Source organism: Gekko japonicus, unplaced genomic scaffold (genome assembly GCF_001447785.1).
Source record: "Gekko japonicus isolate JY-2015 unplaced genomic scaffold, Gekko_japonicus_V1.1 scaffold2312, whole genome shotgun sequence".
NCBI lineage: Eukaryota > Metazoa > Chordata > Lepidosauria > Squamata > Gekkonidae > Gekko > Gekko japonicus.
In genome coordinates, this window is record NW_015162019.1 from 145,785 (window position 1) to 162,554 (window position 16,770).

At 47.3% G+C, this 16,770-nt stretch overlaps 1 protein-coding gene across 2 annotated transcripts in view; it reads right to left on the bottom strand.

Annotated features, from left to right (window-relative positions):
• The window catches only part of GNG7 (guanine nucleotide binding protein (G protein), gamma 7), a 140,489-nt gene that overhangs the window by 110,452 nt on the left and 13,267 nt on the right, over nucleotides 1-16,770 (bottom strand). For both annotated transcript variants that reach the window (XM_015405501.1, XM_015405500.1), the window contains one exon: nucleotides 437-499. The gene's annotated coding sequence lies outside the window, so the exon portion shown is untranslated. The remainder of the gene's footprint in view (nucleotides 1-436; nucleotides 500-16,770) is intronic.

Genomic DNA, 16,770 nt, shown 5'->3' on the forward strand with positions numbered 1-16,770 from the left:
TAGTTCCTCTGCAAGTACGGCACTGGCCTTCTTGCTTTTGCCAGGGGCCTTTAGATCAGGATATTTAAACAAAGGGACAGTCCTCCCACACCAGTCAAAGTGAAAAGGTTCTGCATTGTAACATCCACCTTTGCAGTCTGCAGTCAGGTTCCACTCACCCTTCCATCTTCACAGAAAGTCTGTAGTACCCTCAAGGCTGTTTTTATAAGATTCCCACCCCCACCCCATGCACATACAAACCCACTGAGCATCACCTTCTGATGCCCTTCACGCTGCCAGTCAGCTTCCTCTAGGATCTCGCTACCCAACACACGCAGGATGCCCAGAGAAACAGTTACCCCAGGAGTTATCCCTCTCAGGGGCTGCTCGGGGCACTGCCTCACCCCCGGGGTGGGAGTGGGGGGAATGCAGCAACCTACCATTCCTCCAGGCTTACCTGTTAGGTAGATGGCAAAGAACCTGGGATCTGCTTTCCCTTGTGCAGCTGATGCTTTCTTTCCTAAAACGGAAACAAAAGAAACAGCTACAGTTTACAAGAAATCAACACTCTCACTTGATCTCACAATACAAGAACTCGTGGGCACTCCATAAAACTGCTGAGCGGTCGGGTTAGAATGGATAAAAGGAAGCACTTCTTCACCCAAAGAGTGATTAACACATGGAATTCACTGCCACAGGAGGTGGTGGCGGCTACAAGCATGGACGGCGTCAAAAGGGAATTAGATAGGCATATGGAGCAGAGGTCCATCAGTGGCTATTAGCCACAAGGTATAGATAGGGACTCTGGGGCAAGTGATGCTCTGTCTTCTTGGTGTTGGGGGGGGGGTCAACAGTGGGAGGGCTTCTAATGTCCTGGCCCCACTGGTGGACCTCCTGATGGCACCTGGTATTTCTGGCCACTGTGTGACACAGAGTGTTGGACGGGATGGGCCTTTGACCTGATCCAACATTGGTGTCTCTTATGTTCTTATGACCTCAACAAATTATATTTTAAACCTACAGGATCTGCTGCCTCGCGATGGGACAACAGTTACAGGCTTAGATGGCGTTAAAGGGGCAATTGGACAAATTCTTGGAGGATGGGTACAGCAGCAGCAGTTATGATAGGAAAGTAGAGCCTCCATGTCCAGAGGCAGTCTTCCTCTGCACTCCAGAGGCTATGAGAAAGAAAAGGGGAGGTCATAATCATTTTCATGTCTTGCTTTAAGGGTTCCTGGGAGCACTTAACTGGCACCTGCGGAAAGCAGGTTGCTGAATGTGATGGATCCCCTTTATCTGTTTAGCTATTTTAAGCACACTGGTTCAGGAAGTGCATGTCAGTAACATACTCAGTTAAATCAATAAAAACATACACACTTATAAAAAACAATCAAGGCAATCCCTAGCAATTAATAAACCAGCAGAAATCTCCAGACACTTGGTGGGGCAAGTACCTAATAGCCACAGTGATAACATCCCAAAATAGTCTTACAATAACAGCAAGTCTAAGCAGTATCCCCAACAATAAAAATTACAAACATAAAATCCAGAAGAGGAATAAACACACACAGAATGCCAAAAAAACCCACAAACACAACCAAACAAACCACTGGGCCCGGGCAAAATAATATGTTTCAGCCTGGCATCCAAATCTCAGAAGACTGGACGTTGGGGAGGGGACCACGATGGAGAGGACCCTGTCCATTGTCAGTATCACTGTCACTTATAAGCACCAAGGTAGATATAGCATGCCCTGACCTGGACAGCCCAGGTGTAGGCTAGCCCTATCTCATAAAAACTCAGAAGCTAAGCAGGGCTGGCCCTGGTCAGTACTTGGATGGGAGACCACCAGGGAAGTCCAGAGTCCCTGTGCAGAGGCAGGCAATGGCAAACCACCTCTGTTTGTCTCTTGCCCTGAAAACCCAGCAAGGGTGGCCAAAAGTCAGCTGCGACTTGACAACACTTTCCACCACCAGGGACAAGACAAGCTCATACAGTGACTCCAAGCCACTTAGGGCCTTAAAGGTCTCATTTTGATCTGACCCAGCAGGGTTCTTCTTACATGCAACAGTTGCCACTCAGAAAAGCATAATAATAATAATCGTATGGCATTGTATGTAGTATAGTCAGGAGATCCTAAGACTGTCTGGCAGCCTTAAGGTCTAGCTATTTTAGTGGCGAGTTAGACTTATTTTGGGGCTGAGAGAGCTCTGAAAGAGCTGTGACTGACCCAAGGTCACCCAGCTGGCTTCATGTGGAGGAGTGCAGAATTGAACCCGGTGCTCCAGAGTAGAGTCTGTCACTCTTAACCATTACACCATGCTGGCTCTCACTCAGGAAAGAACTATGATAGAACACCTTCATTTATACCCATACCTCCAGCAAGGCTTACAACAGTCTCCATTTTATTCTCTACCCCCCAGCACCCATTAACAGGGAACACCAAGAGACGGGCGGGTCCCCCACTCAAGGGAAGGGTTGCAACTAAAAGATCCTGTGTTTTGCATCAAGAAGGTCCCAGATTTCAGTCCCTGGCATCTCCAGTTACCAAGGCGAGCAAAATGCTGGATAAGCTTTGCATCTTTAAGAAAGGCTCAGACATTTTGTCTGCAGAGCCCCATTTTTTAAGACCAGAGAAGCCGGGAGCACCCCTCCTAGTTTTGGCCTGAACAGAGGGCAGAGGACAGCACCTTCCAATGGATCTACCATTTTGCTTCACCAAGGACCCCCCCCCCTCCAATGGCCGGACAACCCCAAGCCACACAGGACCACTGCCAGCCTATGCAGCCCACCTCTTTGACTGATGTTACCTGCCCTGTGAAAGGATCAGAAACAGTGGGTTCTGCAAAAAGGGGTCCTCTGGGGACATCGCAGTGGGCCTGCCAGCGCCATGACTTTTAAAATACACCCAACCAACAGGGAACGGGTTCCAGAGCATCTGAGGTTTCTTAATGGTTGGGCCTGACTCATGATTCTCCTCTCCAAGCCCAAGAAAACCCTGTGAGCAAACTGCAGCTCCCCAGCTACGCCAGCAGATGGCTCTCTTACTGCAGTCCACAGCAATTTGTAAAGCGTGCACATGTAAAGAGGACTGCTTCAGCAACCACAGAAAACAAAACACCATAGCTTGGCAAATGGTGTTTTGTAAGCAGGTGCGTGCAGAGAATGTACCCAGATAGATTGCAAAAGGCGGTTCTTTCCAAAGAGGGAGATTCTTTTGTATTTCTTCCATGTTAAAACTAATTTACAGATGTAGTTTTGCTGCACACCTACACATCTGTTGAGTTTCTAGAGACGCAGGCCACCCATGAGTAAGATGGAGTTTTGCTGCTCTAAGGGGGATGCAGCACTTTTCCTATAAAAGCTTTTTGGTTTGGAAAAGAGATGGCAAAGGGGGGTGGGATAGGATAGAAATTTATGAAATAATGCGTAGGGTGGAGAAAGTGGATAGAGCGGGCTCACCTCTTCACAGCTTGAGGGCACCCAATGAAACTGATGGGTAATAGGCAGAGGACAGTCAGAAGGAAATAGGTTTTTTTACTCAATGAGTAATTAAACTGGAGAATTTGCCGCCAGTGGATGTAGCAATGGTTATGGACACAGATACCTTTAAAGGGGCTTAAATATTTATTTAAATAAATAGATTTCATGGGGGAGAGGTCCATCAGTGGTGAGCAAAGGGAACGTCCATATTCAGAGGCACTAAACCACTGAAACCCAGTGTTAGGGGGCAACATCAGGGGAGGGGCCTTGGCCTTTTTGCCATTTGTTGGCTCTCCGAGGCAGCTGGTTGGCTGCCATGCGGGACAGGATGGTGGACTAGATGGACCACTGGTCTGACCCAGCAGGGCTTATTTTTCATACACCTTCACAATTGGCAGAGAAGATATTCTCTTCTATTCGATATAGCGACAACGTGGAATCATGGTGGGAGAAGCAATTTGGAAATTCAGCCTCATTCCTTAAAATCCACACACACCCCTTCCAGTGTTCTAAACTTCGAGAGCATTCTTCCCTCCTTCCTTTCTTTATATGCTTTGACTCTCAAGTGTTCTCAGAGAGCCATCCTTTCTAGAGCATGCTCAGTGCTCACCAGCAGGTTTTCCCCTTCTTTGGGTTAATTTACGAAGTAATATTTTTCTCCAAAACCATGGAGTCCTCCAAGAAGGCAGAGACCTCAATCTTACCTCTAGGTGACCTGAATGTGCTGCTTTCCTCACCTGCACAGGAGTGGGGGACAGCGAGTTCACCATTTGACGGAGGAATAGCTCTCACAGCCTCTGTGGGACTTGAACAGAGTACAAGATAAGGAGCGTTCTATTCTGCATTTCTGCCCTTTGATTTGCTTTTCAACACAGCTACTCTCTGCGGGTACAAAACTAATTAAAAGGCTAAAAGCAATTAAGGGGTAAACAACTTCTGAAACTTGTTTGGGCAAAACTGGCCTCCGATGGCAGCAAAAACCCGTCTTCAAACAAACATGCAGGGAAATCAACAGGGGAGGCCCTGACCCCACAAATGACTGTGTGTCAGCAAGGCATGATTTTAAAAAATAATAATAATGTCCTATTTGTGAGACCGAACAATACGTCTGCACAGCCCACATAGCCTCAAAATTCTTTCAATTCTCTGCACCTATTTTGTTTCAGTTCTGCACCTATTTTGCTTCTTAAGCTTGAGACCACAGACTGAAGTGAGTGTTTTCACACCTGCCCGTGCTTCTGCCAGCTATCTTGCTGCTTCACGGAGAAGCTGTCTAACAAGGCAGAGAAAGTGCGACAATTGCAGAACTGGCGCCTGGCATCTGCCTCCCCACAGTTGTCCTCACATAACTTTTGCACTTCTCTCCCCCCCATCCCCAGTTAAAACTTTACAACCCAGGAACAGAAACCCAGGGCTTCTCCAGGGATTTTGTCCCCCCCCCCCCCCAGGTAATTGCTGTCCTGGCAGAATGCATGTGGAAACATTGGAATGGGGGGGGGGGAAGCCAAGAATTATCAAGAGTGCTCACCCACTCACAAAACTTGTGTGTGAAAGGGGAATCATTTGAAGCATGGGTGGGGGGAGATCACCCCAGCACTGTCTCAGAGGACCTATCACTTCTCAAAGCAGGCCTGAGCCTGGAGTTGAAACCTTCAGGGCATACGTCACCACCACCACCACCACAACAACTCCTAACCCAAACTGCCCTTCGCATCATCTCAGGCAAGTGCTATAGAGTTATGCTTTTTCTCTAGACAGAGACTGAAAACTGCAGTGCCAGGGAGGGGGGAGGAGCAGGTGAGGCAGCTGTGAAGTGCCAAGAATCATGGGATGGCCTTTCCACATCTGGGAGCCAACAATGTTCACCGTGCCCGTCTTCTCTTGCATCTGCACGGCTGAACTCTCTCTCACTGGAATAAAGGCACACCATTGGGCGGGACAAGCATAAAGCACCCCCACATATACACACCCCAACAAAACTCTGGAGCCAGGCAACAGGAGGGCCAGGCTGGAAGCAGACGAAACCCTGAATGCTTGGAAACTCTGAATGTTTTGAGACTGAACTGAGTCTCCATGGCAGGCCTTTTGCCGTGGCACCCCCACCATCTGCCCTCAAAATTCCAAAAGCACCCACCGGTTCAACATGTTTTGGGACCCCTGCAGTTGGGTGACTGCAGGCCAAGTCACTGTTTCTCAGCTGAGCCTACATCACAGGGTTGTTGTACGAGTAAAATACAGGCGATCCATATACACTGCCCTGAACTAAATTCTCACAGGTAAACAGGTGATGTGTGTAGTATCGTTCGTCAATGTGAGTTTCTGAAAGCAGTGTACAATATGTTTTAAAAATGCCACCAACTTATCTTAACACAAAAAGAATAATTAAAACCAAAGAATAATTTTTTAAAAAGAATAATTAAAACACTCGGAACAAGCCACAAAGTCCCAGCAGTGCGGGGAAAAGTATTCATTGCCAAAAGCATAGTAGGCCTTTCACCTGCCTTGGAAAATACTAGCATTAAACAGGATTGCTGCAAGAAGGCCTTGTCGTGAGCTTCCTCAGAAGAAGAAATGAGCTTCATTGGTTTAGCAAAATTCTGCATGTTCGATTTGTCAACATCAAGTAATACGTTCTCATTAGCTTCAGATCCCGGTAAAGTGACAGCTCAGACAGATCTTACTGTAACTAGCACTCACCTGTGTTAGCTTGTAGACACCTCCCCTCCTTCGGAATCTACTTTTTTAAATGTGCTATGGGATTTTTGGAGGTCAGCAGAAGCAGGAAAGAAGCCTCTGGCCTCCAGCAGCTGAGCAAATGTCAGAATGGATGCAATGCATTTGTGTTCATTCTGACATCCTAAACGCTGAGCGGATGAAAACAGGCAGCACTAAACGTTCACAGAGAGTCTCCTCTGACAGAAGAAAGATGAGGTCACTTGGGGCAGAACTGCAACCTCACATTGGCTCATGCTGAGAGAGATTGGATTTATACCCCACCCTTCACTCGGAGTCTCAGAGCAGCTTACCATCTCCTTTCTCTTCCCCTCCCCACAACAGACCCCCTGTGAGGTTAGTGAGGCTGAGAGAGCTGTTTGAGAACTGCTCTTGAAAGAACAGCTCTGAAGTAACTTGTGACCAACCCAAGGTCACACCAGCAGCTGCAAGTGGAAGAGTGAAGCCTCAAACCCAGTTCTTCCAGATTAGTGTCCGTGCTCCTAACCACTACACCAAACTGGCTCTCAAGTTCAGAGGCATGAAGAGCAGCATTGGCAAGGTAGTTATGCACACTGGGAAAAGGTACCAAGAGGTAGTAAGCTAGGGGCAGGGGGCAGAGGCAGCAGGTTGGAATAAAGGATATAAGCCAACCAAAGGGGTAGTGACCTCGGACCTGGCTCTGAGAGGGCCTCAAGAGCTGGCATGAGATGCGGTGGTCGTTGCACCGGTTGGGAACAGTGATGTTCTGCATTCTTGTCAATGGAAAGTTACTCCTAAAGTCCCAAAATTGTAACATTCGATTTCAAAAGAGAGAATTTTACAAAAATGAGGGGAATGGTTAGAAGGAACCTGAAAGGGAAATACAAGAGGGTCAAATTCATATAGGATGTTTGGAGGCAATTTAAAACCACAATAGCTGAAGCCCAAGTAAGGGGAAAGGGCTTTCCTCCATAGTAACTGGTTGGCCACTGCGTGAAACAAGATGCTGGACCGGACGGACCACTGCTCTGATCCAGGAGGGCTCTTCTTATGTTGTCTTATCAAGTTGGTTGCCCTGAGTTGTACTGTTGTGCGACTAGGTGCCCTAAAATCAAGACAGCCAGTGAAAGTATAGTGGTTAGAGTGCAGGAACAGAATCTGGGAGACTCCCCACCACCACTCCGCCATTACGTTTGCAGGACGGCACTGGGCGAGTCACACTGCCTCAGCCTAAGCCACTTCACAGGCTTGATGTGAGGATAAAATGGGAAACAGAGAACCGCCTACACCACCCTAAGCTCAGAGGACAGCAAGCATAAAAATATATCGGAGGGATAAATCACAGGAGACAAAGTCCTCTCCCTCCCCTTTCTCCATCTCACCCATAATTTTAAATCAACATTCATCATGTCACTTCCCCCCTGCCTGATCACCTATTCCCATAAACTAAAAAGTTCCCCGTTCTTTAGCCTTTCTTTATAGGGAAGGCTAACCCCACCCCTCAATCAGTTGTGGCCTCTTCTCTGCTAGCTAAGAGGAGGGAAAGCCATCCACTTATTATTCAGAAGCTGCTCTCCCCACAAGTTCTTTCCACAGGCCTCGCTTTTAAATCATCAGCACTGCTTCGAATCCTCCCCTCTCCCCCCCCCCTCCGCTGGCCAACAGCCTCCAACTGATGCAGCTTAGCAGTACCTTTATTTATGATTCTGTAGTCTGTCTTCATGGCAACTGTTGGAAATGTGGGGGGGGGGGGGGGGGGAGAGAGAGAAGAGAAATAAACCAGACGCTGCAAGATCACAGCCACCTCTCTGATCGCTACGAATGCTCACCAGCCTGGAGATACTGCCCGAAATAGTGATGTGTTTATTTATTTTTTATTTATGATACATTTTTTTTGAAAAATCCAATCAGAAGAATTATTAGCCATTATTGCCAGAGCATACCGGATGTTTCTTCTTTCCTGCTCGGCCTCTTTCCCGTATTTCCACTGCAGGGACAAAAGTTTCACAGGAAACAATAGCAAACTATTGAGAGCCAGTTTGGTGTAGTGGTTCAGTGTGCAGACTCTAATCTGGGGGAAACCAGGTTTGATTCCCCACTCCTCCACTTGCACCTGGCTGGATGACCTTGGGCAAGCCGTAGCTGTTCTTGAAAAAAGAGCAGTTTCTGTCAAGAGCTCTCACAGCCCCACCTACCTCACAGGGTGTCTGTTGTGGGGAGGGGAAGGGAAAGAAGTTTGTAAGCCGCTCTGAGACACCTTTGGGTAGTGAAGTTATTGTTGTTCAGTCGCACAATCGAGTCCAACTCTTCGCGACCCCATGGACCAGATCACGCCAGGCCTTCCTGTCTTCCGCCGTCCTCTGAAGTTTGCTCAACTTCATGTTCAGTGTCATCTATGACACTGTCTAACCATCTCATCCTTTGCCGTCCCCGTCTTCTTTGACCTTCAATCTTTCCCAGCATCAGGGTCTTCTCCAGAGAGTGCTCCCTTCTCATTTGGTGGCCAAAGGATTTGCAGTCCAAGGGACTCTCAAGAGTCTTCTCCAGCACCATAGTTCAAAAGAATCTATTCTTCGGCGCTCGGCCTTCCTTATAGTCCAACTCTCGCAGCCATACATGACTACTGGGAATACCATTGCTTTGACCATGCGGACTTTTGTTGGCAGGGTGATGTCTCTACTTTTTATCATGCTGTTTAGGTTTGCCATCGCTTTCCTCCCAAGGAGCAGGCGTCTTTTAATTTCATGGCTGCAGTCACAGTCTGTGGTGATCTGGGATCCCAGGAACGTGAAGTCTGTCACTACTTCCACAGCTTCCCCTTCTATTTGCCAAGGAGTGATGGGGCCGGATGCCATGATCTTAGTTTTTTTGATGTTGAGCTTCAAGCCCACTTTTGCGCTCTCCTCTTTTACTCTGAGCAAGAGGCTCTTTAGGTCCTCTTCACTTTCTGCCATTAGAGTGGTATCGTCTGCATATCTGAGGTTGTTGATCTTTTCCCCAGCAATCTTAATTCCCGCTTGTGATTCATCCAGGCCAGCATTGCGCATTATGTACTCTGCATAGATATTAAATAAGCAAGGTGACAATATACATCCTTGTCGTACTCCTTTTCCTATGCTAAACCAATCAGTTGTTCCATATCCGGTTCTAACTGTCGCTTATTGACCCTTATACAGGTTTCTCAAGAGACGTGAGGTGGTCTGATACTCCCATCTCTTTAAGTACCTGCCATAATTTGTTGTGATCTACACAGTCAAAGACTTTAGCATAGTCAATGAAGCAGAAGTAGATGTTTTTCTGGTACTCTCTTGCTTTCTCCATAATCCAGCGAATGTTGGCAATTTTGATCTCTAGTTCCTCTACCTCTTCGAAACCCAGCTTGTACTTCTGGCAGTTCTCTATCCATGTACTGTTGACGCCTAGCTTGTAGTATCTTGAGCATGACCTTGCTAGCGTGTGCTACCGGGTAGTGAAAGGCGGGGTATAAATCCAATCTCTTCTTCTTCTTCAAAGAGAGGAGTCAAGTAACAGGCATGAAGCCTCCTGGTTTACAGGGAGAGATGCAGGCATCACATAGAGGCCCACCCCTGTCAAATGTCATTCCTAAAAACTTCCCCATCCCACCTCTTGTGCTCACCGCCCTCCAGTACCCTTCTTTGGTAGACAGGTATCTTTGAGGACAGGAGGATGGGGTGGGTGTTGCCTTTGGCATCTAGTCCACATTGCGCCATACTCCAGAGCTGTTGCAAACAAGCAGAATGGTCTATGCTTCTATTTAACACCTCACCCACCTCCCGGCAACCACGAAGTCCCAGTTAGAGTCTTTAAAAAAAAGAGTTTGGTCCAACTGACAGTATCTCAAATTAGAAACAAAGCAACCAGGTTAATTTTTCTCTCCCCCACCCCCAACTTGCAGTACAAACCAGGTGGCTAGCTACACAGAAAGATTTTGCAGGAAGCTGAAAAGAGGGGGAGCAAGAAATTCAGTTCGAAAGCAAGAAATTGCAAGTAGATAAATAGGTACCATTTTGGTGGGACGGTAACAGCGTTCTGTGTGCCTCGGCGTCTAGTCATGTCGGCCACATGACCACAGAAACGTCTTTGGACAGCGCTGGCTCTTCGGCTTGGAAACAGAGATGCGCACCGCATCCCTAGAGTCAGATTTGACTGGCTTTCAAGCAAGGGAAACCTTTACCCTTTACCTAAAAAGAGGGGGACTTTCAAGGGATGCAAACTGGGCAGTCAAGGAATCATCGTTACAGGACTACATACTGGTAGGGATTCTCACTCGTCTGCTCAAGAGGCAAGGGAGTGGAACATCCAAAGCCAGTCCACCTAACCCACACTGACTGGCAATAGTTCTTCAGGGTCTCAGGCAGTGAAAAGCCTTTTGCACCACTAGTTACTGGGGGGGTCACTTGGCTCAGTGCTAGAACAACTGCTTTGCATGCAAGAGGTCCCAGGATCAATCCTTGGCATCTCCAGTCAAAGGAATCAGGTAGTAGGTGATGTAGAGGGACCTTCAACTTGAGCTCTTTGGAGAGCCACTGATAGTCAGAATAGATAATACTGACCTTAATGAACCAATGGACTGAGCATGAGGGCAGCTTCATGTGACCTTTGAATAGGAGAGGCCAGGGTCCGATCAGGGGATCTTCTCCATGAAAAGCAGAGGCTCCACCAGTGAGCTGCTCCATCTCCCCACCTGCGATTTCAGGCCATAAACTCAGCCTTGCTTTGGTCTCTTTTGGAAACACAACCGGCCACCAATCAAGACTTTCATCCCTGGAAGATCCCATTCCCTGTACGCTGACTGATTAGGACTGAAAACTCAGGAAGCTCAATCCTCTATGACATTACAAAATGGTTCCCCCCCCCCTACTATGAAGCCACCACCAGACCCTTGCTCTTCCTTTAGCCATGAGGCTGGGACAGAAGTGAACTTCTAAACTTTGCAACTGCTGGTTGAGATGTTAAAGCATCCAGCGCTGGCAACCCGCCGAAATCCATGGTGCTCTGGAAACCAAAGGACAGTGAGACAGTTGCAAGAACGTTTTGGTATGAGGTGGACGATGCTGAAATCTCTTCACTGGCATTGGAGGCTTTCAGGTTCAAACCCTCCTCCAGCCCTTTCGGTTAGCTGCTTCCTCTGCAGGTTCTGCCACATGAAATCTATCTTGGACCATGCAAGTCCATTGATCCATCTCGCCCTGTACATCCTGATGGGCTATGGTTCTCTGACGTTTTGGGCAGACAGAAGCCCTTCCCAACATCTGCTACCCGAAAAATGCAGGTAGCCAGAGCTGAGACTTTCCGCATGCGGATCAGGTTCTCTCCCACCAAGTCATGGCCCCTACTGGCATCTCACAGGGATAGCAAATGCCAAAAAGAGAGAGAGAAAACACTGACCATTAAAACTTGATTAAGCGCACAATCCCCAAAGGGGAAAAAAGGCAGATGGGAGCATCAGCCGTTGTTGAAAGACAGGGCGGGGTGGTGGTGGGGAGCTTTCCAATGTGCCGGATGCCCAACCGCCCCTTAATAAGATAAGCCGTCAAACATCAGATTATGGACTAAGAAAGCCAATATTTAGAAAGGAGATTAGAAATGGATCTTTCCAAATCTAATTCTGCAAAACAAGCAGCATTTTCCCACAAAGACAGCACCACCCTAACAGCGAGCAACAAGACAGAATCACAAGCAATTTTCTCTCTGCCTCCTTCCAATTAAATTTTGTGTTTTCCGCACTGGTACATGGAAAGATTTTATTTACAAAACGACAACAACGTCAAGACACACCAGGAAAGCAAACAACTGCAGAAAGCACATAAATCCTCAATCGTTAGAAGAGGGAACTTTTACCTAACTGTGCCCAAAAGAGACAGTTCTTTCATTCAGAAAACCAGCTGGCTTGTTCCTCCCTAATCGAGCAGAGATGCTGTCGTAGGATGTGGCCGTACTTTACCAACGTAGCTTGGAGGTGGACCATCAACAACGTCCATTGGTCACCTGCAACCTGGATCATCATCGGGGCCACAGAAGTGGGGAGGAGGATTGGACATTTGGCCAGTCAGGTGGTCAACTAACCTCTGAAACTTTGGTCCATCCGCTGACCCGTCAAAGATTTAGCGAACTGACAATCAAACATTGATTTGTAACGGTCGTGCGTGTGTTCTTACAGCATTAACTTTATTCAGGATGACAAAAAGGGACACTGTAGTCACAAAAATACACTAGTTGCAGGACACGACCTAATGTTTCACAACTACTCCATTCTGGCAACAGGGGCCCCTTCCTCCAACACAGGGAGGAATTAAAAGAGCCATTAAAATTGTTAGAAAATTTGAATCAATTACTCTGACTTTCATAGTGTTAAATAAGGGTTCTAATCAGTGTGAATGATTCATGGAATTGGTCGTCTTGTTGGGATTTTTATTACCCTGAAACGTCAAGGCCAGTCCACCAGTATAATTAAAAAAACAAATTAAACCAGAAAATCAAAGCAGTGACAAGAGGGCTTTTAAAAAACAAAACAAAACACAGCCAGTTTTAAAGGACTAACGAGTTACTCCACAACAGGATAAGAAAAAGGGCAGCTTCTACCTGTCAAGGCTACATTATTTGTTTCACGGGATATCTGCCAATATTTGATTATAGTCAAGCAATATTTATTTATTTATTTATTTAAATCATTAAAATATTTACTGGCAGAATGTTCTTCAGCTGTTTTCCGGGGGGGGGGGGATGTTACAACAATGGTGATCTATTCAAGCTCGCAACAAACCAAATTTTAAAAATTATTTATTTAATTCATGTATATCCCGCCTTTCTCTGCAATGGGGACCCCAAGCAGCTTACACCCTTCTCTTCTCCTCCATTTTATCCTCACAACAACCCTATGAGGTAGATTAGGCTGAGAGAGTGTGACTAGCCCAAGGTCACCCAGTGAGCTTCCATGGCATGAGTAGGGATTTCAACCTGAGTCTCCCAGATACTAGTCTGACACTCTTAACCATTACATTATACTCCCTCACCAGGAGCAAATGCCATAATCTTCAGGGCCAAAAAGAGGGGCTCGGCTCCTCTTCCTTCATATTTCAGATGGTGGGAGGGAGAGGAGATATGTAGCATTAGCCTCGGTCACTGATCTGAGCCGAGAGGCAGGTTTATATGGATGCAACTGGTCCATCAACAATAGATCAAGACAGTTTCCCATAATCAGTCAAGCCATGTTTGCGCAGCAAGCTAACAAACAAGCAATAAGGAAAATCACATACAATGAGCAGAACCAGTTTTAGAAGACAGTAACTAATTGATTATCATATGGCACTGTGTGTAGAGTAGCCAGGAGATCCAAAGATTGTCTGGCAGCCGCAAGTTCTAGCTCTTAATGTTGTGCTAGTGGTGAGCTAGACTTGTTTTTAGGGGCTGAGAGAACTCTGAAAGAACTGTGACTGGCCCCAAGGCCACCTAGCTGGCTTCATGTGGAGGAGTGAGGAATCGAGCCTGGTCCACTGCTCTTAACCACTGCACCAAACTGGCTCTCTTAGAAGACAGTGATATGGCCTCACGGAATATGTGAATGGGGCAAGGGGACAGCAACAGATCCAAGAAGAGCACACACACCCTGGTCTTCAGCAGTGATGTTGGAAGAGGACCAAAAGCAACACGAAGAGCCTTCCGCGGCACACACTTCAAAAACAAACAGCCATTCATACAGCACACCTGAAGCATGCAAATAGAAACCAGACAGTGTGTGGATGAAAAAGGATGGAGGTACACACACCAATCTACGATGCCAAAAAAAAGAAAGCAGCGGAAAAACCTCAAAAGAGTACACAGAACATTGATCCAAGGGCCCAGAAGTACCCAGGGGGCTTTCTCCATTGCTCTGCTCCTTCCCACTCGTACCCCAGTACTGGGGAGCCTCTCCCAGGTGGACCAGTCTCTTCCCCTGTGGACTTCATCAGCAATTATTATTATTTTTGCTTCTATAGCTACACAAAGTGTGGCTCCTTCTATGCAGAACATTCAGCTGTCCCCCCAAGTTTCTGACTCAAAATGCACCTTAAAAGCAGCAAGACATTTTGTGCCCCCTCCCCCCAAAGTCTATTCCTTTCTTTCAGTTCCTGGAAGGGGATTCAATCCCAGATTTCTGATACACAGTGTACCCTGATACTTTAAGTGCCAGGACCGCTAGCCTTCTGCAAAACCCTTCAGGCTCCTCATGACAGTCCACAAACAAGTGGAGCTTTTAATACAGCTCCTTCTGTGTTCAGAAGCGAACACTGTTCCCGTTCCTCATTTCCCAAAACAGCTGGGATCTAGACAACCATATTTACTTGCCCCTCAAAGGCACAACAAAGGAATGAACATTTTGTGCTAATTGTCTGGGGCAAGTCTCTCCTTGTGCCTCATAAGGCTACAGAACTGCTTTATGCCCTAGGCCGGTTCAAAGTAATTACTCCCACAAACCAACTTCCGGTGGCGGCGGGGGAGGGGGGGGGCACACCAGGTACGCCCTGTGCAGAGCTTGGCATGACTCCAGTTCACCTGCTTAGGAATTCTGCAAGTGTGCAGCCGCGGCAGAGGCATAAAACAGGCTCAGCTGGATCTGAAGTTCAAAAGGAAGCACGAGAGACCCTTTTCTTCTCCTCGCAGCGGCCACAAGCTGTCAAAAACCTCCAACTCAGAGCCTTGCGTGACGCACACAACTCACGCTGACTGCAACAGCAGTCGCTACACTGGGACCAGCGGGTTCTCAAATGGTCACAGGCTGCTATTACATGATGTTTGTTCGGCACCACGTAGGATACTCAAATGGAGAATCTGTTACACCCAAATCCCCCCCAAAACAACACAGCGAAATCCCAAAGGATGATCGAATCCCTCCCCTGTATGCAGCAATATGTGCAAGTAGCTCTGAGAGTATGGGGAGTGGACTGCTGCTATGGAACCCGCTCACGCAGGAGGCTGAATCCAGAAATCTTTCCCCCTAGATAACATGTTACTTTCGTATTCCTTTTGATGGCAGAGGAAAGCTCTGGAAGGCAGAAGTCCCACCTCCACCACACTGTCAAGGCTAGCTGGGGGGCGGGGTTGTCAAGGAGAAGGCTTTGAAAGGAGGCTTCAAGGAGAAGGCTTTGAAGGGTCACAGGCCAACGAAGACTCCTGTAAAGTACCCATGGGCCTCTTCCCACCATTCTGACCAGTACGCTGATAGTTAGAGCTCCATTCCCCTTTCCCTTCCGCACTACTAGGCTTTCATTATTTTAACAATTATGAGCAAAAGAATATGTCTTTAACCCTGCCCTGCATAGTCCAGACTAGCCTGATCCCATCAGATCTCAGAAGCTAAGCATGGCTGGCCCTGGCTAATATTTGGATGGGAGACCTCCAAGGAATACCAAGGTTGTAACATGGAGGTAGGCAACAGCAATTCACCTCTGAAGTTCCCTTGCCTTGAAAACCCTACAGGGGTCACCACAGGTCAGCTGTGACTTGACAGCAGTAACAAATGAATGAATGAATGAACTACAAAACCTATCACAGCTACCACAATGTAGCCACACCCACACGTGAAGTCTGGTTCCACATTTCTTATACTAATCCATACAGCTCATATTCGGTAAAGAAGAGAGAGCAAGAGAGACTTCTGACTGCTACTGCAAATGCACACACAAAATTTGAGGGTGCTTCAATTGTTTGAATGGCCGGTGAATTCTCTCTTCGTTGAACCCAACATTCAATCCTAACTGCAATGCTCGTTCATTGCTTACAGCAATTCCTCTGAGCCAGTCACCTTTACGACATACATTTTGCACAGAGATTTTGCAACGTTAGGTATCTAAAATATAAAAAAAGATATCCCACATTCAGAATCTTAGGATGATCAACGTGCCCAGGACAACATAGGTACCCAATTTCAGTTCTCTGCTGAGGCAGCACTTTAATTACAATACTGACAATACCAGAAGTCATAGAGGCCAAAGCATCTTCACACAGTGGCCCCCTGGTTCTAAGGGGAGACCTCCCCTGGCCCAGCCCAAACCACAACCAATTCAAGGATGGGGGAAAGCAATGGAGGGTCCACAGCCAACCGTTTTACCCCCCCCCCCCATGAAATCGTGCTCGCTCCATTTCTGGCCTGTAATACAACATTAACGTCACATTCCATCAGCGTTGCCCAAGTTATCTGTATGAAACAATACAGATGCTACCATTTTGCTGAGGGCTGCTTGGTACGATGTCATCCAACACGTACACAGCACACAAGCTAAAGCCGTAATGCGTGAGGGAGAAATGAGCCTGTTTTGAAAGACCCGCACGTCAGTGTTGAAGAACCATCTGGAGGCAGATGGCCCACACGCTCATCCCCTGCAGCCAAGCGAGGTCCAAAACGAACAGGCAGCTGCTTGCCCTCCCTCTGGATTCAGCCAGCTGGGGGGGCCAAGGGACTGGCTCAGAAATTTAAACCAGGGCTATCTGTCTGTGTCCCCACCAGGTGCTTGCAACACATACCACAAAGGGATACCCACTACAGCTCACCAGGAAGAGCACCCCAAGCCCACCATCTCATGAAGACAGATGGCTGCCAAAATTTCCAGGCATCAC